We start from the raw sequence: 23,718 nt of genomic DNA on the forward strand, positions 1-23,718 counted from the left end.
TTCCCTGCTTGCCTTTCATCTGACCAAATAGAAAATCAAGATTAACCTCACCACACACACACACACACACACACACACACACACACACGCACACACACGCACACACACGTCTACTCTTTGTCAGCCTGACGCAAACACAACCTGAAGCCAAGCTGTCTACTCTTGCTTCCCCAGTGCTCATTCGTCCCAGAATGCAGCACGAATTGAGATTCCATCTCTAGGAGATTGAGCAGCCTTAATACTGTTTGGATGTTCAAGTCTAAACTCCCCTCGAAGACTCAAAGACGCCATGAGCCCGTATGACGTGAACAACCAAGTTACGTGTTACCTGCGTGCATCGCAGATCCACGCCTGGTATATGGAATATGTGGCTTCGTGATATGAACCTCGAAGGGCTTGGGCAGCCTCATCCCAGTGACTTTGCTGGTTTGGCCCCATGAACAGATTCTCTCGGGTTGACTCTGGTCATCGCCCGAAGCGTTCCTGGATGGACACTGACTTTTTCTGCTATCTCCGACTTTTGTGAATCTCCACAGACTCTCAGGAACTTCCTGCCAGCTTCTGATCGTGCCACTCCCAGGCCTGCTTCTGTAATTTGAAACTTCTATGACCTTCTGCATGCCCGTCTTCTGTGTCACCCCAAACGGTGCCACCAGTTTAATCAGAGGTCAGCCAGGTGTACATAATCCACAGCTGCAGCACCCTCCTTAGATGGCCCTGTGTAAGTGGAGCATCAGACACACTGGCTTTGTACTCTTGAGGCTTCGACGGGCAGGGTCTAGCTCCTTCCTAAGATGCCCTTTAAGAGCCTTCATATTTCTCCAGTGCAAAGTACTTGATTTTTTTCATAGATGGAGTTTATTGGACAACCATAGCCTCCCTGTCCACCGCTGTCAGCTTTTGCCCTTTCAAAATTAAGTCTAACTTTTATTTACTTACTTATTTTAAATCTTCTACACCATTTGTTCTATAAATGCCTAAAAGCTGCTAACCGAAGCATGCCACACCCTGAGCCCCAGCCTGTCAGCGCTGGGCTGCCTTGATGTCTTCTCTATCAAATCACTTGATCTAGCGTCCTCACCTTTAGATCAGCTTCCCACAGAACTTCAGATCAGGGGAAAGCAGTGTTTTGTTGTTGTTTGTTTGTTTGTTTTGAATACCATGATACAAAATAACTTCTAGTCCAATTGAAGTCCTTGTTCCCATTGGAAAGCTTGGGAAACACAGTTTTTATTATCCAGTTTTTCCCCTTTTCCTTCCTTTCTTTTCTTTTCTTCTCTTTTCTTTTCTGTCACTTTCTCTTGTGTTGTCTTGCTTTTCTTTAATTTCTTCAGACGGAGTCTCTCTATGTATGGAGACCAGGTTGATCTCCAATAGGCAATATTTCCTCTTGCTTTGCCCAAGTCCTGGGATTACAGGCCTTAGTCCATGTTCCTGGACTTACCTACTCATGTCATACCACATCAGAATTCTTGTCCCCCGAGTTCCCACCTGAGTCACAGGTTAAGCTGAGACCTCAGCAGTCAAGGGTTTCCAGGGATGGCTTCTTCCTGAGAACCAGCGGTGAAGGTTTAAGAGCTGCGTGGAAGTTTTTGCCACAGCAGTGACTGCCTCTCCTGCATTTTCTCTGGTACCCAGATTTGTCACTGTGGTAAAGCACACGGCACAAACCATTTAAGGAGGAAGGGTTCGCCTTGGCCTGTGATTTCAGACCAAGAAGCCTTTGGTTCCATTGGTTAAGGCAGAATGTCTTGGCACTGAAAGTGTTGGCAGAGGCTAATTGCCTCATAGTGTCCAGTAAACATGGGGAAGGGGGATAGATAGACAGACAGACAGACAGACAGGCAGGCAGACAGACAGACAGACAGACAGACAGACAGATAGATAGATAGATAGATGGATAGAGATAGATAAAGAGATAGAAGAGAGTTTGTACTGGCTGGTTTTGTGGGTCAACTTGACACAAGCTTGAGTTATCACAGAGAAAGGAGGCTTGAGGAAATGCCTCCACGAGACCCAGCTGTAAGACATTTTCTCAATTAGTGATCAAGGGCAGAGGACCCAGCCCATTGTGGGTGGTGCTGTCCCTGGGCTGGTGGTCTTGGGTTCTATAAGAGAGCAAGCTGAGCAAGCCAGGGGAAGCAAGCCAGTAAGTAACGTCCCTCCATGGCCTCTGCATCAGCTCCTGCTTCCTGACCTGCTTGAGTTCCAGTCCTGACTTCCTTTGGTGATGAACAGCAGTGTGGACGGATAAGCTGAATAAACCCTTTCCTCCCCAACTTGCTTCTTGGTCATGATGCTTTGTGCAGGAATACACAGAGATAGAGATAGATAGAGAGATATAGAGATAGATAAAGAGAGAGATAGATTGATAGAGAGATAGAGAAAGAGATAGGAGGGAGATAGAGATGGATAGATTAGTAGAGATAGGGAGGGAGGGGGATCTAGTCTCTAGGAGAGGATCTTGGGCACCTCTTGTGTTACTTTTTTGTTGTTGCTGTGAGGAAACACTTGAGAGAAGTACCATGAGGCAGTATGCTCACAGCTCGAGTCCACCATGTCATGGAAAGCATGCTAAGACCGCTGCATTCACAGTGATAGGACCGCATAGCAGTGAATATTCATATGATGTTAGCGTTAACTGTTAATTTGTCACAACCCAGAATAGTGTGGGAGAGGAGTCTCGGTGAGGGACTGTCTATATTGGGCTGGCCTGTGGCAGATTATCTGAATTGAGTTTCTTGATGTGGAAATCCCCAGGCCAGTCCGGGTGGCACCATTCCCTAGCCAGGAGGGTCTAAGCTGCACAACACTGGAGAAATCCGCTGGAGCGGGCAAACATGCAGAGGAGCAAGCATACTGTGCTCATTCATTGTCGCTTTGCCCTTGACTGTGGATGAGTGGGAATAGCTGTTGAAGCTCCTGCCTTAACTTCCTCACAATGACTAATTATAACGTGGTTCTGTAAGCTAAAATAAACCCTCTTCTCCCCTAAGTTGCTTTTTGTCAGGATCTGTCTGTCTGTCACCTAACTATCATAAATCACAATCACAGGAATGCAACTTGACCGTGGTGGACCTGGAAGCAAAAAGAACAGGCTGGAACTAGAGTCAGGCAGCACCCATGGACTCTGACATCCTACCTGCTCCATCCCTTTAATGACCTATTTCCACCAGCAAAGTCCCACGTCCTAAAGTTTTCCATTGCTCTCCTTAATGGTGACGCTCGCTAGGGACCAAGCATTAACCGTGAGCCTTTTGGGAACATTGAAACCACAGCACTCCTTTCCTTCCACAGAGACCTGCAGCCTATGGTGGGGCCCCAACAGCGCAGCCATTCCCTTGCTAGTTTCAGACCCACCAGAGCTGTATTTTCCTGATCTCCTAGGTGCTTCTCAATCCAATCAAGCTGGTAATTAATACTAATCATCACATTCTATTATGTTTCCCTGCTCCACTTAATCCAAACATTAATTAGTACATTTTCTTATACATAGCTGGGGACAGTAGATCCCACGGACTTGTCCTTTTCCTGTAACTCTCTCTTCCCTATGTTTACATCTACTTACTGTGGTCCTGGAGGATCTGGGTACACACACTGCTGAACGGGTCAATTAGAAGACATATTTACCTTGCTTGTTGAAGGATTCCCAAAGTCATTCCCCAGAACCAGAAGCAAACTAATTATCTCGGAGATGAAAAAGTCTCTCTCCCTGCACACACACACACACACTCTCACACACACACTCTCACACACACACTCTCACACACACACTCACACACACACTCACACACAACACACCACACACACACACTCACCACACACACATACACATACACACACATGCACACACATACACACTCACACACACTCACACACACACCACACACATATACATACACACACACACACACATACACACTCACACACACACAACATGCACTTCAGATCCTGCTCCCATGCAAGTGGAAAAAAGGAGTCTCTTGTTGGGAATGATTGTCTTAAATCAGGTGGAGATGACAGATCCAACATATTGGAGAGGTTCTCTCTCTCTCTCTCTCTCTCTCTCTCTCTCTCTCTCTCTCCCTCTCTCTCTCTCTCTCTCTCAATCTCCCTCCCTCCCTCCCTCCCTCCCTCCCTCCCTCCCCCCTCCCTCCCTCCCTCCCAGCTAATATATGAGAATAAAGGAAAATGTTGGTCTCTCTCTCACGCGAGCTCTCGCTCTCGCTCTTGCCCCCCCCCCCCAGCTAATATATGAGAATAAGGGAAAATGTTGAGCAGAGATGTGTGGACTCACGGTGCAATGCACCAAAATCGATAGCTCTAGCCCTGTGGTAAGCCACTGGAAGATTTGTTGTAAGAAATGTGTTAGTGAAATCTGACGGGTGATGGAGGTGGACGAAGAGGACTGAGTCGGAAGACAGTCATTACCATGCAACCATGTGGCTAAGAAAAGGGAGCAAATTGGGATGCAGGAGCGGGAACCTCAAATTTGCTTGTGGAGGACAGTATAAAGGCTCCCTAGGGATGTCCATGTTTCTGGAGCCTGGGAATATTGCTTTGCATGGCAAAAGAGACTCTGTAGATGTGATGAAAGTCAAGGACCACCGGATAGGGAAAGGACCAAGAATTATGAAGGGGGCTTTTGAGGAACACAGGGTCCCTGAGATGTGAGGTGTACCAGAGAGGATGCGGAAGTAGGAAACTGTGGCTGCTTACTCTGACGGGATTACCAGCAGAAGAGTGTGGTGGTCTCTAGATGCTACACAACGCAGGCAAACAGTTTCCTGGAAGTCTCCAGGATGCACGCGACCCTGTAACAGCTGGACTTCACTTCTGTACCAGGCAGTGAAGACTTTTCAACCACCTTAGAGTTCTAGAGATGAATCTCGGTGTGATCTGTTAAAGAAGCCACAGGACACCGGCGCTTTCTTAGGTTTCTGTGCTGTGATAAAACACCAGGAGGGTTTATTTCAGCTTATTTTCAGTTTGTCTTCACACCGTAGTCCGCCGTAAAGAAGTCGGGGCAGAAGTTCAAGCAGGAACCTGGAGGCAGGAACTGAAGCAGAAGCCGTAGGGAATTCTGAGCTACTTTCTTAAGGAACCCAGGACCACGCCTATCTGTGGCACTGCCCACAGTGGGCTGGGCCTTCTTCTATCAATTAGCATCAGGAAGAAGCCCGGTAGATTCATCTACTAGCAATCGGATGGAAGGGTTTTTCTTAGTTGAGATTCCTCTTTCTATTTGAGTCTAACTTCTGACAACAAAACGAGACCACCACCCAATGAGACGTAGACCTGGCTCCTTCAAACAAGAAAGAGTCTTGACAAAGTTATCATGATCAGCATTTCGGGGAACCCCAGAGATTACTCAGGACTACTTCAATATTACTTGAAATAATTATTGAAGAAAAGCTGTTTGGGATCCATTACAACCAAGAGTTCTGAGCATTTAACGCACCTTCTCTCCACTCTCCCAAGTCCTCTGGGCACTTTGGAAACCAGTACCTTAAGCTGGTTCCTCTGTGAGAACAGTAAGTGCGCTTAACTGTTTGGCCATCTCTCTGGCTCTGTGAAAGTTAATATTTACTTCTGACTCACTGGACGTTTGAATCACCCAGGGGACACTATTCTGGGTATCTGTGAGGTTTACCCTGAATGTGAGTCGCAGTATCCTGTGGGCAGGGGTCCTGGACTGAAGAGAAGGAAGTCAGCGACGGGGGCTCACAGGCAGCTCTCTCTGTTTAGCTACAGATCTGACAAGACTGTCACCTCATGGTCCTGCTGCCGTGACTTCTCATTACAATGGACTGTGTCCCCCTTTAAACTGTAGAACACAACCCCGTTTAAGGTTGCTTTTGTCCTAATGATGAGAAAAGTGATTTGAACATCCACCCCGTGACCGGATTCACAGCTCTCTGAAGAAGCGCCCTCATTGGATAGTGGCTATTACCTGATTTGACTCAGAACTCCCTGACGAAACTCACTGGTTTGCAGGAAAATCTGTCTCCAGGGCATTTTTTGGTAACAGTCAGCTGCGAGTGTTTAGCATTCTAATTGGCAGAGACCAAGCCTGGCCCAACCCCCAGGGAGGCTCCAGGAAAGGAGATGTCCATCTGCGGCACTGAAAACTGCTGATGCATCCTGGGAGCCTGGGTCTTTACTCTCCGAATACCCAGGAAACTACAGACCAACATCCTTCATAAGTATAAATGAGAAGAAAAAATGCAGGGGTTGGGGATTTAGCTCAGTGGTAGAGCGCTTGCCTAGAAAGCGCACGGCCCTGGGTTTGGTCCCCAGCTCCGAAAAAAAAAAAATGCAGTGATGTGTTAGCAGGCCAAGTCTGAAAATACGTTCCAAGATCGTATAACACGAGTCAATGAGACCAAAGTGGGTTCAGAATTAAAAGCAGGATAACATGGTAGCGAGGAGACTCCTCACCCAAGCCACGATAAAAAACGGAAAAGCCGTTAAAAAGGCATCACTCGTTTGTGGTAGAAGTTTATTTAGAAATGTGTGGTAGGAGGGATCTCTTCCTTGATTTGATAAAGTGCATCTGTGCGCTGTACCAGGTCGGTGTCGTCATGGCGCAAATCCAACAGCTGCACCGTCTTTATTGCGCAAGGATGGAGGGCTTTTTCCTAAGCTCAAAGAGGAAGCAGATTTTCCCTTCTTACCTCTTCTAGTCAACACACACGAGAGTTTTGAACCAGCAAAACCAGACCAGAAAAATAAGTTTAAGGCGTGAACACAGGAAGGAAAAAGTAAAAGTGTGTTCATTAATGAATGACACAGTTGTGTACATAGAAGATAAATAAGGCACATGGACACACAAGAGGAGATGGGGGAGGGAGGGAGGGGGAGGGATAGAGAGAGACCCAGGAGAACTAGTAAACAATTAGAGCCTGCTTATAGGATAGGATACAAGATTGATATTGGGCTGGAGAGATGGCTCAGTGGTTAAGAGCACTGACTGCCTTTCCAGAGGTCCTGAGTTCAAATCCCAGCAACCACATGGTGGCTCACAACCATCTGTAATAGGATCTGATGCCCTCTTCTGGTGTGTCTGAAGACAGTGTACTCACATACATGAAATAAGTAAATCTTTAAAAAAATTAGTTCTGTCCTATAAATAAAGAGTAAAACTACTCTAAAATCAGTAGTAGGTCAAAAAGATTCCAATAGAAGTTAACTTTACAAAAGAAATATCAGACCTGCATGTTGAAGATGATTAACAGGCTGAGAAATCAACAGGGGATCTCGGTTCATGGACTAGGAGGCTCCGTATGGCAGAAATAGAGATTTTCCTCAAATCAACCCAGGTGTTCGAAATTCTAGCAGATTTTGGAAAAGGATTTTGACAAGTGGTTTCTAGATATTTATATTCTGAAACTGTAGAAGTGGTTCCGAATCAGGGGTATCAGTCGTGCAATCATGAAGAGTGGGGTTTAGATCCCAGCAAGTGTGTACCAAGCCAGGTGTCTCATGCACACCCGTGATTCTGACTCTAAGCATAACTGGGGTGTCTCTCTCTGTGTGTGTCTGTGCATGCCCGTGGTGTCTCTGTGTCTCTTTCTGTGTATTTGTGTGTGCCTATGTATGTACATCTCTGTGCTATGTGTTTGTGTGTCCCTGTGTCTGTGGTATTTATTTGTGTGTGTGTGTGTGTGTATTCATGTGTGTTTGTATGTGTGTCTGTGGTGTCTGTGTGTGTCTTTGTGCGTATCTATGTGTGTATGTGCCTCTGTGTGTGTGTATGTGTATTCATGTGTGTTTGTGTGTGTATGTCTTTGTGTGTGTGCCTATGTGTGTGTATGTGCCTATGTGTGTGTGTGTCTTTGTGTGTGTGCCTATGTGTGTGCATGTGCCTATGCGTGCATGTGTGTGTGTGTGTGTGTGTGTGTGTGAGATGCACGCCACAGTATGAGTGTGGAGGTCAAAGGACAACTTTCTAGAGCCACTTCTTCCCTTCCAGCCTGTGGGTCCTCGGGATCAAACTTGGGTCATCAGTCTTGGCCACAGACAAGCTAGATGGAACCATCTTTCTGACCCTAAAATCTTAGAAAAATCTTTAAGGTCTTGATACAAGCGAAATTCCTAAGATGTTGCCCAAAGAACACAGTTCACAAAAAGTAGCTGAAAAGCCTCGTCACAGTTGAAACATTTTCTCCTTAAAAATACCAATAAGAAAATGAAAAGACAGGAGGAAGAGTTGAAGAAAATATTTACAAAATGCATTTCTAGTAGAGGGTTTGTGTTTAGAATTTATGGGGGGAAAAGTCTCTTAAAACTCGATGAGAGAATGACAACTCAGTCTCTCTCTCTCTCTCTCTCTCTCTCTCTCTCTCTCTCTCTCTCTCACACACACACACACACAACATAGATGAGGATACAAATTGATGTTTACTGTAGGAAGATATATGGATGACTGAAAAGTATGTGGACAGATGCTTAGCCTGCAGACGGCAGATATATTCACACCCACTGGTAAGGGTTTGAACCACAAGACAGAAGGCAGATGGCGTTTGTATTGAACGCTTTTTCTTATTGCCGAAACAAGATATTTGAACCAAAGGATCTTAAAGAAGGAAGAGTTCCTGTTGGTTTCTAGCTTCTAAGGGATCTGTCCACAGGGCAGGGAAGGTGTGGTACCAGGAGTGTGACGTATGCTCATGTCATGTCCACAGTCAGGAGGCAGAAAGTTATGAACTCTGGCGTTGGGCTGGCTGGCTTTTTCCCCTTGTTTCACCCAGCCTTGGATACTAGCCTGTTGAAGGGGCCGTCCACATTCAGCATGGCTCTTCCCTCCCAAGTTAAATTTCTTCAGACACACCTTTGCAAATGTTCCCAGAGGTGTGCCTGCTAGGGGGTTCTAAGTCCAATGAAGCCAATGGTGAGGATGGATGTTACAGGGTTCCGGCTACCTTTCTTATTCTTCACTGACTGTTTTCAAACAAGACCTTCTAACTTACACGTGAGTACTTCCCCGGAAGGCTTTAACTCTGGGGGATAACCATCAAAACATACAAGAAAGAAAGTCACGTCGGCCCTCTCCCCTGCTTGCTTGGTACCTGGCAGCAGTCGAAGCGTCAGCCAGACCCTCCGAGTGCACCTGAGGATGGAGAGAAGCTACCTCAGCCTGCAGCTGCTCCCCTGCACTGCAGGTTCCTGGATTCTTGCATTTTTATCCCAATGCCTTCTCCATGGTGATCCTGTGTTTGCTGTGCCAATGGTTTTTGCTTCCAAGTGAGGTGTCTTGTGTGTGGTGAAGGCTAAATGCTATTGTTGAGCCATTTTGTTCTCGACCACACTCTATTTCGTTTTTATGCAAACGTTTCATTTTGCGCGCTAAGTCGTCTAGCTTTTCAGTCTTAATGTTGAATTTAGTTCTCGACTCGAACTTTTTTTTTTTTTTTTTTCTCGCCCTACTTATTCTGCTCCTTCTCGGGCCACACTTATTGAAGTCGAAGCGCTCTTTCCTCTCCACTCTCCCGCAGAGTTCATCATGTGCAGCGATGCTAATGAGATGTGACTGAAGAAGGGTACACAGGTGTATGATCCCAGCTCAGACTGGCAACTCTCTGACATGCGCGACACAGGCGTGCCTGCGCACATACGTGGAGAGCTGCGCCTGATCAAAGACTTCCACATGGTTGAACTTGGCAATGATTTTGAAATGTTGACAACTGTCAAATTAAGATCACCCAAGCCATTTCACAGGCTCAAATTTGGATGCAGGTCTCAGAACAGAAGGAGATAGCTACTGGCTACTGCCCAAGTGGCTTCTTCATCCATCATTCAGTTAGCTGTCTCTTATGCAACGAAGCAGTGTGGAGTGGGGGGGAACCGTCAGCACCCAGCCCTGGAGACCGATGCTTTCTGCACTTATCCGCACTGCGAGGAAGGACACGGAGAAGGCCTGCACTGAACTGTGTGCATTTTTGTTCATAGAGACTGCGTTTGGAGGGAGATGGTTCCTTGTTTAAACTCCCCCTCCTTCTCTCCTCTCTCCCCACCCACTCCTCATCCAGAGAGAAACGGTCGAGTCATTTGATGCTGTCAGGTAGAGGTGGGACTTCATGCTCAGTTCCCTCAAGTGTAGTTTTTGTCTGCGCTGATTTCTGTAGCTAGGTGTCCAGTGACAGCTCCCTCCTTATGTCAGTCCTTGTTAAAGTGGTCACGTGTTTGTTGTCCTGTTGGCTCCCAGCTTCTTCAGAGCAATAGCTCTGAATATCCTCTTAGTGTTGATGGGTGGTAAGGACCCAGCTCCATGGGTTAGTATAGAGTGGGGGCCGAGTAAGAGATAGGACTCAGTAACTGCACACTGAGGGGATGGGGTCACAGAGGACTAAAGATACTTTAAAAAATGTATTTGTCAGCGGTATTGGAGAAGGTGGTAGAATGGCAAAATTAAATTATTTGCATATCTTTTAAATCCTAAAATATAGTTTATTTGCTAATTTATGTATCTCTCTTGTATGTGTGTATGTGCATATATTTATGTGTGTGTACTTATATGTGTGTGCATGTCTGTGTGTGTGCATGTCTGTGTGTGCATGTGTGTGTTTATGTGTGTATGTATATGTGCATGTGTGTGTACTTATGTGTGTGTGCATATGTGTTTATGTGTGTGTACCTATGTGTGTATGTGTGTGTGCATGTCTGTGTCTGTGCATCTGTGTGTATACATGTGTGTACTTATGTGTGTGCATATGCTTATGTGTATGTTTATGTGTGTGTGCACATTATGGGATGCACATGGGTACCAGAGGACAACCTTCAGATGTTCTCTGTTTTCCTTCTACCATTGGGCTCCTGGGGATCAAGCTTAGGTCTTTGTGTTTGGCGGTCCCTTTACCCACTGAGTCATCTCACAACCCCTCAGAGAGCTTACTCCTTATAATGTTTGAACAGTTGTCCATCAGGGAATGAGCCAGCTAACATTTCAACTGGAGTCTTTAAAGAACAGACATATTTCTTTATGCATGAGTGTTCTCTGTCTTCAGACACACCAGAAGAGGAAATCAGATCCCCTTGCTGATTTCACATGTGAGCCACCATGTGGGTGCTGGGAACTGAACTCAGGACCTCCAGAAGTGCAGCCAGAGCTCTTAACCACTGAGCCATCTCTCCAGCCCTCTACTGGGATTGTTGTAGTTAAACATCCTGTTCTGTTTGAGAGAGGCACCCATGTTCATCAGTGCTTCTGTCCTGGATTTCCAGGATGAAGTCTCCTGTATGTGGATAATCTTCCTGCATGGGGCCATTCGGGGAAAGAGCTGTCAGGAGCTCTTCTCCAGACCCTTAGGGTCAGAGGACCATTTCAGTGTCTTCTAAATATGTACCTAGGGAGTGGGAGAAATTAAGTCACCATCAACTCAGGTCTGTGGCAAAGGTGACACGGTAGGTGAGGTAAAAGCCAAGAGCTTCACCACTGTCAACACTCAGGCCTTTATGGCCTCTAGATCCTGCAAACAAAGCCATGGCACCTTCTGGTTGACCTGCAAGTCAGGGAAGACATAGGTGACGACAGAATGTATAGAAGGATTGGCAGCATACTAGCACACTTGGGGACTTTGTTTCATAGGCATGTATGCAATGCATGTATTATGTATGTATGTATGCATGTATAAATCATGTAAGTATGTATCTATTTATTCGTTCATTTGTTTTTGGTACTGTGAAACAGAGCTCTGCAGTCAGCTCAAATGAGCCCCCTCCATTGGCAATACTTCTCGGGGCTGAGAGATAGTTAGAAGATGGGATTTAATGGTTAGAAGGGTATGCATGGTGCTTTCACAGAGGACCTGGGTTCCATTCCTAGCACCCACGTCAGCTCACAACCACCAGTAATTCAGCTCCAGCAGATCTGATGCCATTTTTTGAGGACACACACAGCCACATGCACCCTGCATATATAAAGATAATTAAAAAGTAGTACGAATAAACATTTACATAATACTTCTTGCTTGTAGGATGTCAGATGAGGTCAAAGGATTGGGTGGCTGCTTGGGGGTGACGCTGCCTCATATCTTCTCCATGTCTAGCACAGGGGTGAAGATGCCCACTAGGGACTTTCGCATTCTGCAATTCCAGACTCCAGGGAACAATCTAAATGTTTTCCCCTTGATCAGGAAAAGCCAGCTTTCCCCCAACCTTGTTTTCTGCTTCCTCCTTTGAAAACTGAATGGGGAGACATTTCCTACAGATACCAGCTACGGGGTCGCTTGAACCTTCCATTAGGGGAGCTGCAATTCTTCCAGCCAAGAAGGCACTGGATTTGAAACAGGCTTAGCCTGTCCCAACCCTAGAGATGTCTACTCATCAGAAGTCAAGTGGAAATGGGTCAAATTCAACTGTATGCTATTGTCTGCCACTGTTCCTGAGGTCAAGTAGAGAGATGGCATATTAGAGCGCTCTCTCTCTCTCTCTCTCTCTCTCTCTCTCTCTCTCTCAGTGTGTGTGTAGTAATAAGGGATGTATTGGCTATGTAGAATGTTTGGGCTTCTTGGGACCACATTGTCATATACAAAACTCATGCTCAAGAACTATGCAAGAAGGTGACAAAAATAAGCACACACGCGCGCGCGCACACACACACACACACACATCAGTGTTTTTTTTTTTTTTTTTTTGGTTCTTTTTTTCGGAGCTGGGGACCGAACCCAGGGCCTTGCGCTTCCTAGGTAAGCGCTCTACCACTGAGCTAAATCCCCAGCCCCCACACATCAGTGTTTTAGTGAAGTACTGGACATGTTTACACCCGTCCTGAGTGCTTGTTATACCACAGACTGTGGGGGCATCTCTGACGTGAGAGGGACTGGTGAGTCCAACAGTGACCGCCTGATGGTTTGGGAAAGTTGGAACTCCATATGCTCAGTCTTAGGTGGAGGACTCCTCAGCAGTTCAATGCTGCAGACCTAGAAAGGTCTCTGGTGGCTCGGTGTTGACACCTTGGAAGGCTGACGAAGCTTGAGACTGACGTCCCAGGGTGATGGTGACAGTGACGGTCCCATCCACCGAGACGGATGGAGCGTGCACTCCTTTGTCGCCTCTCCTTCCTACAGTTTTCTTCAATCCTGGATGCTCACATTTAGGGCAGGGCTCTCACCCAATGCTCCTGTCCCACATGTCAGTTTTCTTTGCAAATGCCCTTACGGGCACTCAAAACGTCCCTTGCCAGTCTTGGACCTCACCTTTCTTTAAAAACCTATTTTGTCATTTATTTGTACTCAATGCGTACGAGTGTTTCACACACATGTAAGCCTACGCATCACATGCATGCATGTTTCCTTCCCAAGGAAGGAAACAGGTCCTCTGGAACTCCAGTTCCAGAGGGTTCTGAGTTGTCCTGTGCATGTTAGAAACAAAGGCCCAGTCTTTAGAAGAGCAGTCAGAGTCCTAGGTATTTTTTAATCCAGTGCAGGTGACTGCCAAAGCAAGAGTTACTGTCATAGGGGACATTTGTTGGGCTAAGCTACAGCTCAACCAATCTTGCAGTTATGAACCTCTACACATGGAGTCTGGAATACTGCATGCCCTACTGTGTGTCCTCCTGCATGGCCTACTGTGTGCCCTACTCTATGCCCTACTGTGTGTCCTCCTGCATGGCCTACTGTGTGCTCTACTGCATGCCCTACTGTGTGCCCTTTTTTTAGAGGCTGCCTCCCACACTCTGTACCTAGAACAGCTGGTCCCTGACAGTAAATAGAACAGGGTCACCCTGAGGCTGCAGGAAGAGTACTTGAGCCTAACTAGGGGAGGGTACCCTGTCGTTCTTAAAATATCACTACCGCTATAAACTGAGAGCAAAGCACCATGTCTTTCCCCAGTCAGATGTGAAGGACAGTGTGTGCTCAGTGTGAGCCAAACACATTTGTATTTAGTGTCTTGGCGAGCCTAGATGTGAAATATGTGTTCTGAGCAAAACAAAAAGACCGGGGAGAAGGCAGGGGTAAAAGTGCCTGCTGCATACGCACAAGGAAGGCCATGTGTTCGAAGGCCCAGAACCCACAGAAAGCATATCAGCAACCCCTGTGATCTACAGAGGCAGGGAAACCCGAGGGAAAGAATCCCCAGGGGCTCTAAGAAGAGCTGGCCTGGCATATGCGGAGGCAAAACTTAATGTGCCTCAAGGGAGGTGGAAGGAAGGACCAACTCTCTAGGTGTCCACATATGGGATGTGGCAGGCACACGCATGTGCACAAACATACAACTCCCCCCACATACACACAGAAGACAAAATAAAGTAAAGCCTCTGCTCTCTATATAGCATATAAATTCACACACACACACACACACACACACACACACACACACGCACACATTTCTGTGTAACAAAGGCCACGATGTAGCCTTTATTTATTCCTTCAAAAATAAACCTCAACGTAATTTGGCTAAAATGTGTTGTGAAGAAACATGAAAGAGAAACATGAAAGAGAAACACGAATTCGTGCCCAGAGGTACCTCCTGTGCCACCGTTCCCCACGCCCCCGATGACACTTTCCTGGATCATACTTTCATGGCGCTCTGAGGACACTTTTAAAATCACTAGCTGGTGTCTTGAAAGGTTCTGGTAATACTCCCATTGCGTTCAGCGTTCACAGATACTGCCCAAGGCTACACAGGGAAAGAGTCTTTTGGTGGGAATTTTACCACAGTATAACTGTATAACAGCGAGTACATTATCGCCCAGTACAAGGTCTTGTTGGAAAGAGACTGGCAAGCTACGCATTGGGAGGCTTGGCCAAGCCAGAGAAAGTTCTAGAGGGCACATTAGCAGATCCTGGCAGCCCTTCTCAAAGTCCCAGATGTCTCTGCTGATGGATGGGTAACGACAGGACTGGATGCTGGAGGACAGCTTGTGCAGCAACCGGGAAAATGTGGGGAGCGGCTGTTATCGGCTCTGGCCACTAGATGTCACTAGTGCTGCTCGGTGCCAGGCGTTAGCCCCAGCATTTCGCTGCTCAGGGTTTTTCGGTTCTAAGTTAGGCCTCTCGCGTCTTTAATGAAGATGAGATAGGCTCTTCGCAAGTTTAATTCCACGTTAACCACCGAGTCTTTTAAGGATTTGGTCGTCCCGGAAGTGCAGATGCGGAAGTAAAGGCGAGCAGGGTGGGTGGGATTAGCAGTGAGTGGCAGGCACAGTGCAGGAGCCAGCCCACCTGTGGGCCACTGAGTCTCCTCTGCTTCTTTTTCTGCTTCCCTATCTCATTCCTCAGCCAAGACCCGAGTAAGTACATACTTCTCTGAGGGTGTGTGCCAAAGCTTCCCTGTCACCGGGTCTCCCGGTGCCCCGGACAACACTGAGTTATGTCTTCCGTGGCTCACATATATGGAGGTTTTCCTTCTGTTGGACACATGTGTGCTAGTTTCCATGAATGTGTGATCCTAAATGCACCCTCATGTCACGGGTGCTGGTCGGTGCCAGGCGTGTCCTCCCTGCGTTTTGCTGCTCTGGGTTTTCCTATTCGAAGTTAGGCCTTATATTGCGGATGGTAGGTTAGGTGGGTAGAGAGAGGCTCTTTGCTTGTTGAAGTCAGTGTTGACCACCAATGGGGTTTCGGGATCCTCCTTGTTGGGAGATTTGTGTCCCCCAGAGGAGTTGCTGAAGTACTGACTATCACGAATACCTATGATGTGGCGTTGTTTGGAAATGGGGCATCAGAACCTTGTCACCTTTTGGAGGGAAGGACTCCACCTCTTTGTGCTTAGTCTCCATTCGTATTGCTTCAAGATACCCGATGAGTGGTTCCTGTTTCTGACAGACTTTGCCAACCAGTCATTCTGCTGTGTATGTGTCATGCTCTTACCAAACCCATTGTCCCACCCTGATCTCTTCCCCCATCTCTTCTTTCTCCTCTGGCCTCTCTCACACTCGGTTGGTACCCACCTAGGTGGCACCGTCTCTTACACTCTGTGAAGTCTTGCCCGTGTTCCCACATGGGTGACGGACCTTTTGATTTGCATGAGAGGATGTCTTTTAAGTTCCGTCGCATTCCTTTATTTCTGTGTTTTATCTCAACTAGATTTAGATGTCTTTGAGGAGGAAGAGTGTGAGATAGAACAGGCACGCAGAAAGCCGTAAAACAACGGTCAGTTGAAATGAGGTGCTTAATTCTAGATGGACTTGTGTTCTGGTTTAATTTCTGTTGCTGGGATAAAATAACCCCCACAAAAAAACAAGCTGAGGAGAAAAGGGGGTTTAATAACGCTTACAATTCCAGGTTATACAGTCCATTACTGTGGAGAGTTCAAGGCTGGTCAAACACCCAGTCACCTTGAATACAGTCGAGAACCTGGAGAAGTAAGTATAGACGTGCTTACTTGCTGGCTGGCTTGTACTGAGCTGGATTTTTCTATGCTTATACAGTTTGGGACCCTTTGCCTAGTGCTGTGTTTTTTAAAAATAAGAAAGGATATATTTGGTGGATGTGCAGTCAGGTGTAGGGGAAGGGGGCACCTCCTCAGGGCCCATGCTAAGGCATCCCTTCCCCCTGAGGGACCAGCCACACAACATGGCACAGAATAGAATAGAGTTTATTAAGGGGATGGGACAGGGAGTTGAGAGAAAGGTGGAGAGAGAGAGAGAGAGAGAGAGAGAGAGAGAGAGAGAGAGAGAGAGAGATCAGCCATGAGCATGTGGAGAGAAAGGGGAGAGGGGAATTGGGGGAGAGGGGAAGCAGGAGCAAGAGGAGAGAGTGAGAGCAAGAGAGTGAGGAGAGGGCAAGCAGCCCCTTTTATACAGGTATACCTGGCTGTTGCCAGGTAACTGTGGGGCGGAGCCTAGACTAAATGCCAACACGTAGGGAATGCCACTCATACTGGGCTGGGCCTTTATGGCTCAGTTAACTCAAGACAACCTCCCAGAGACGTGCTCACACACCAAGTCAATGAGTATAGGTTGTTGAGACTCTCCCCAGGTGATTCTAGTCGGTGTCTGGTTGACACAGCTGGCCTTCCTAAGCCGTTCTTGGGGGAATCATTGTCCCTTTATCAAGCTAGGTCTGGGTAGTTCATACCCTTTTCCTTGCCTAAGGCTTTGTTGGGCATCAGGATCAAATGTCCTGCAGAGTGCAGGGTTCGGAGGATGCCTGTGGATGTTGCAGATATGTAGATGTTCGTATAACTATGACATGATTTCTTCCCCGCAGTGGCTTGTAGTCCAGTTGAGCCCGTGCCAAAGATACCTTAAGAGTGCCACACATGCAGGAACAGAAGTGCACAGGGTGTCTTGCACAGCTCAGAGCAAGGCTCAACTTCAGCCTGAGGCAGACAAGACATGCTCCCTGGAGATGCAGAGTCTAGGAAGAGTCCTGACAGTCGTGAAGAAATGGGGAGGGGTCTGGGGTCCAGTAGAGATTAACATAACCCATTGCATATTCACACAAAAACAGGAAAATGAAAAAAGGGTGAAAGTGACACTAATTGTGTGGCTTATTTAGCTCACCATATCACAAGTCTTACAATTTCAACACGAAATCTGCCGGGTCGTATGACTGGCACATCTCACACCTAGCCAGCACCGTATCTTCAAGGCTTAGTAGATCCACGTCACATCCAGTGGCCACTATAGTGAGTCATGCAGGTTTTAGTGGAGGAGGGGTGTGCTGCAAAGCCAGGACATGTGCATGGGTACCTTTCTGATTACAAAATCTTAAAGGTCGTGGCATCAGTGGGTGGGGAGGATTCGTCTGACAGGAACAGACTCGGCTCTGGGGTATCTTCTTCACAGGCTCTGCAGTGACCATCTTCCTGGTAGTACAGAGCCCAACCAAGTTCTCAGCAAGGAATGATATGCTTAGGTAATATGTAGACCTCTGGGACAGGTGTGTGTGTGTGTGTGTGTGTGTGTGTAATGTGTTTGTGTGTGTGTTTGCATGTGAGAGTCTGTATGTGTTTGTTTATGTGTGTGTGTTTGCATGTGAGAGTCTGTATGTGTTTGTTTATGTGTGTGTGTGTTTGCATGTGAGAGTGTGTGTGTTTGTATGTGAGAGTATGTGTGTGTGTGTTTGCATGTGAGAGTGTGTGTTTGTGTGTGTTTGTATGTGAGAGTATGTGTGTGTGTTTGCATGTGAGAGTCTGTGTGTGTGTTTGCATGTGACTGTGTGTGTATGTTTGCATGTGTGTATGTGTGTGTTTGCATGTGACAGTGTGTGTATATGTTTGCATGTGTATGTGTGCTTGCATGTGAGTCTGTGTGTGTGTTTATGTGTATGTGTTTGCATGTGTGTGTGCATGTAGAATGGGTGAGAGAGGACAATCTGGAGAACGTCAGACCACACACATGGCTGCTGCAATGGTCCAGGTGATAAACTGTGGCCGTGATGATAACAAGAGAGAGGAGCTCAGGAGCTGAAAACTCACGTGCTCCGAATTCAGCAGGAGCTTAGGTTTGGTTGGATCTCGTGTCACTGATGGGAAGACAGAGACATTAGCTTTAGTCTGACACCCTCCGGGTGGACAGTCCAGAAGCCCCAAGGAAGGGAATGGTGACTTTGAGATCTTCCACATGGAGGATTGAGTTAGAATGACGGGCATAGGTTGGGTTTCTTTTTCTTGTTATATGTACGATATATGTGCATGCATGTGCACATGCATATGGGGATGTATGTAAGGGAGGTTGTACATGCACATGTGTGTTCCTATGGAGGCCCAGAGCTGACATTGTGCTATACCTACTGTTGAGACAGGGTCTCTCAGTGGAGCCTAGAGGATGCTCCAAGGGTCACCTCTCTGCCTTCTAAGGCTGGAGGCACAGGCGAGTCACCATGTCCATCTGTCCTTTCTTCCTGGCTTCCAAGGACCAGAATCCCAGTTTCCTTGCTTATGTGGTAAGCGCTTTAACCTCTGTGCTATCTCCTTGAGCCCAGGTATCTTTGGGGATAGCAAAGGAGCTGCTCTCAAGGGGGAGTCTATGCTGCCTGCCTTGCCACACGTGTGGGTGGTTTTCATGCACTGAATTTCTGGGTGTTTTTTGAGTTCTCGCATCGGTGTGCCTGACCCTGGCCATAGAAGAGTTTTTAAAAAGTGGCTGTAGGGAATCAATCACAGGTTCAGCTGCAGCTGATCACACAGAAAGACACAGTTTGGAAACAGGAAGGCGCAAAGTATTATTGGAAGGACTGGTGGCAGTTGATCAGCTCCGATCAACTTGCTGAATAATTGAGTATGTGAGTTACAGAGAATTGATAAAACCACCTCAAAGTTAGCCCTCCCCTGGGATGACCCTACCACGTGGGGGCAAAGGCTCCACTGAGGTGCTCAGAAATGTCCCCTGCTCTCGGCACTCAGCACGTGCCGTATGGGTGTCACCTCCTTTAATACACACTGGCATTAGGCAAGGAGAATTTAATTTGGCTAACCCAAGTAGATTTAATGCAATCAACCAAACTGCCTTGCGTTTTGATTTAATTTGAATTAAAAAAAATAAAATTTTACATTTTGATGTGGTTTGCATGCCATTAGGCAGCCACACCGTTGTTTCTGTTTTATAGAGGAAGAGCCTCAGGACCCGGGGTCATGTGTTCAAGTCCACGTAGAAGCACATGCTGCGGTGTGATTTCTGTGGCTGACGCTAGGTGGGGCGGGTGTCAGTGTGGCTCCCTATAGAGGACTTGCCTAGAGTCTGCTCACAGTATCCCCGCTCCAGCCTTTCTGGAGCTTCAGCTTTGAGCGTTTCGCTGAGAATCTGGAGCTGTCGTGCCCCTCACTGGTAAGGCTCCTGCTCCTTGACTGGAGGTGGAGAGGGACAGAACAGAAGGTGTTCTTTGCAGCCACTGCAGCTGAGGACGCTTGGCAACGACTCAGAAGCTAGAAGTGTTTTAGCGTCTGTTAACATGACTGGAGTCTTTCATGAAACACCGCTGTCCGCAGCCCGGTGTCACCTTGGTCTGTGACAGCCTATCACGTACCTGTGAAGGACGAGAAGAAGAGTTCAGAGGCGCCACTCAAAGACATGATAAATGGGCAGAGGGGTCAGAATATAAAAGACGATGCTTGCTCTGGACAGGAGTGTGCAGATCACAGAGGACTCCATTCTTACGTGCCGATAAGACAGAAAGACCCAAAAGAAAACAGAAATGTCTGTGAGAGTGTAGAACCCGGAGACCAAGAGCAGAGAGGGTGGGCCTCGCTTCACTGCTGGGGGATCTGGAGTGATTTATCCCCTGCTCTGCTGTGTAGTTGCTGGGAATCTTAACCTCATCTGGGTGTTCCCTTCACAGACGCAGGCAGTAAAAGCCTGCTTCCTGTCCCACCAAAGTTAGCTCTTACTAAAATGAAAACATCTTTTTTTGCCTTAACTAACATCCTTAGGGGACACCCTCAGAAGTGGTGGGGTAGAGACACCATTCCCGCTATACAGGAGAGACCCAGAATATTCTGCCTGCTTCCACGTATCTCCCAGCATAGATGTGTGCATCCTATTGAATGTGGCAAGTGCTTTCCTGAGGTCCCTTCCTCAGTGGACACTGGAGTCCCTAGATGTATGGCATTCCATATCCAAATACATACCAGCAGTGACTATGTGGTGTCCAAGGGCAGGGGCCATACTGGATCATCCTTGCCACCTATGCCCTCCCCCAGGCTCTTGTCCTCTCACTGATGCCACCCTCAGGGTGGTAGTTCCTATTGGCACTCACAGGGCTCCACTTTCAATGGCATTTGCTGCCTTTCTCACAGCCATTGGCCGGGCCATCTTCTTACTGAAGGAAGTCTGCAGTGAGGTCAGCACAGGCTCTTGTAATTGCCCCTACCAGCCCTGTCCAGCATTCCGTCCCTAGCACCCGGGCCCCTCTTGGAACTTTCAACGTGGGCATAACGTAATCCCAACGGCACAGAAAGTCCTTTTAGTCATGTTTCATTTGTCCCTTTGGAGATGACGATTACCAACAAATCTGGGCGTGCTGGAGCTCAGCTACAATGCCATCGCCTGGGAGAGCGAGGCAGGAGGATTGTGACACAACCAAACCCTGATCGGAGCAGTTACGAAACAAACAAGCGAAACTCCAAAAGACAACGAAACAAAACAAAACAAAACAAAACAAAACAAAAACCCCACAAGACAAAATACAAAAAGAGAAAGAAAAGAAAATTAGCCTGAAAGGAAAACAGTATGTATGGAAACTGCATTAAAGTGAGCGGCCAACCCCTCTTTGGTGTTTTCTGTCTCTCCTCTGCCCGTTTTGTCAGAGCAGAAGAAACAGAGAAGCGGAACTTTCACAGGCTGTCTGAGAAGCAAGTGCAGAGACACAGCCTGGATTTGGCAGGGTTGGGGCAGCCGGCTGTGCCCCAGTGAGGATGGTCGCACACCCCCTCTGTTCTGTAGGTGCTGTGGGCCAGTAGCCGGCCAGGACTTTCATTTTTAGCACAATCTGGAGAAGTATAGCTGTTGCTGGAAGCTCCCTCCTCTCCTCCTCCTCCTCCTCCTCGGCCCTGGAGCCCCAGTCCCCTCAGCCTCCTCTAATGGTGCTTTGGAGAGAGATCAAAGTGGCTCAGATAAGTGTTCCTTTACACAGTGTTCCTGACACACCATCTGGTTAAAAGAACACATAAACATGCCCAGTGAGATGGATGGATAGTCCTGGTCCTCCTTCATTTTCCCCTCTTGGCCGTCACTGCTCAGAATTCAGCTCTGCCCCAAGCTGTCTTAGTCTGCACACAGAAGAGATACAGGCAGAAAAATTAAAATGTTATGCCAGCTATGATCAGAGAGGGTAACCTTTTGCCATGGACACCTTACTGGTTTTTTCTTAATTAAAAAAAAATCACATGCATATGTATGTATGTATGTATGTATGTATGTATGTATGTATGTATCTATCTATCTATCTATCTATCTATCTATCTGGTGGTTAAAGGACAACTTGTGGGAATAGGCGTTCTTTCTATCACGTGGTTCCTAGGAATGGAGCTCAGGTCTTGTTTGCCCCTCTTAATTTATTTTTAGAATTCTGGCTCTAAGAAACTCACCCCTGCTCAATGGTCACCATAACCAATTGTCAAGTAATGTCCCCGACCATTGCATTCTCTCTGCAAAAGAAATTGCTCAAGAGGCCAAGCCAGAGACCACGGCGTGGTCGAGCCCTGGCTGCTATGTGCTGCAGCGTCTCTAAAATCATGGGATAACCAGACCGTAGATACAGATCTAAGAGCTCCAGGGAAGACAGTTGCAAACAGACGTTGTTATCTGACAGTAAGAGGGTCCTTGCCTCCTGGGACACCGGTAACCTAACATAGTTCTCAATGTGCTAAGGATCCTGACCCACACGGAACTGTGGTTGTCCACAGGTCGCCGCCACACGGGAGGTTTTCAGCGCTGTTGGCTTGCTTTGTTTTATATGTTTGTGGGAGAGTGAGCAGTCCCCTTGGGTTTTGGTGACACGGCTATTTCTGGTACATACAGGGTGTGCCCTTTTTCGCTTGGGTTTCCGGGCAATAAAAAGGCTCTGGGGCTCGATCTCCTCAGGCCCGATCCCATCTCCATTGTCATGGTGCCTGTGTAACCCCGTTGATTTTGTGCCTCCCACTGGCAGCTTTTAGAAGGGCCCTTTCCACTGGCAGGGGAGTTGGAGGCTTATGAGAGCCCGGGAGGGGCCCTGCTACCAGGGTTGCCAACATGGGGGGGGGCGCGGGTGGCTGAGCAGCTTGAGAGGGACATGTCTTTCCTTCACTGCTGAGTCACGGGGGTCATTAACCCGTCGCTTGAGCATCCTTAGTTCAGTTCTGCTCGCTTAGAAACAGGAGAGTGTTTCTCTGAGCCCGGTGGTTTTACTTCTGTCACTTTTGGGTGGAGTCCTGTGTGTTTTTCCAGAGACACAGAAGTCACAGCATAACCCAAGTAGCACGCAGAGCCTTTTGAGGTTCTGTGTACCATAGAATGTGTTTTCAGAATTCTGAAGCATACGCCCCCCGTGCCTGCTTTTTATGGGCGTCATTAAGGCCCAGCAGTTGCACCATGAAATGGGAGACACAGCTGCCCCGCCAGACACAGATTTTCAAAGGCTTCGGAGTTGTTAGCCTGCTGCCATTGGCTTCCTGTTCTTGATGTGCGCGCGATCTGATCCAGCCACTTCCATGCCTATTTTGCATGAAAAATTTTCATAAAAAAAAAAAATCCGAACAGCAAAGTTGCTGAGTGGGCAAAGGACGGATGGGCCTCTCTGCGCAGGGACTCCCTGCAGACCGGCGCTCGGCCCTAAGAAAAATGAGCGCACGGGCTCAGCCCTGTCCCTAATGAACAGCGTAGATCACATCACAAAAACTAGACACGCATAATTTGGCACCATCCACAGTGGCCTCCCTACCCAAGGCTCTGGGCTCTTCTGTCTGAACTGACACAAAGCTTGGAACTGCCTCTGACCTTAAAGTGTCAAGGGCTTGGAGCTGGGGGTGGGCGCAGAAGGAACTGGTAGGTGCTGGGTCTTTGGCTACGGCGACGGGTACTCCTGTCTGCTCCCGGGGGAGCCCTGGGTCTCCTCAAGCAGGATCTGATGGCGAGCATCCCTCCCCCAGCACCCCAAAGTGTACCCTTCCCAAGAAGCTGGTAGGAGAGTCGGACACCAGGCAAACAACCATAAATCAGGACTGTCCTGATTAAATCAGGCCTGGGTGGCAAGTAAGTTATTAGCGACTGTGGAACTAATTGGGGCACTGATACGCTCATTTTTTTTTTTTTTTTTTTTTTGCAATGTCTTTCAAACCCAAGTTGTGATGGGA

Source organism: Rattus norvegicus, chromosome 18, assembly GCF_036323735.1.
Source record: "Rattus norvegicus strain BN/NHsdMcwi chromosome 18, GRCr8, whole genome shotgun sequence".
Classification (NCBI taxonomy): domain Eukaryota; kingdom Metazoa; phylum Chordata; class Mammalia; order Rodentia; family Muridae; genus Rattus; species Rattus norvegicus.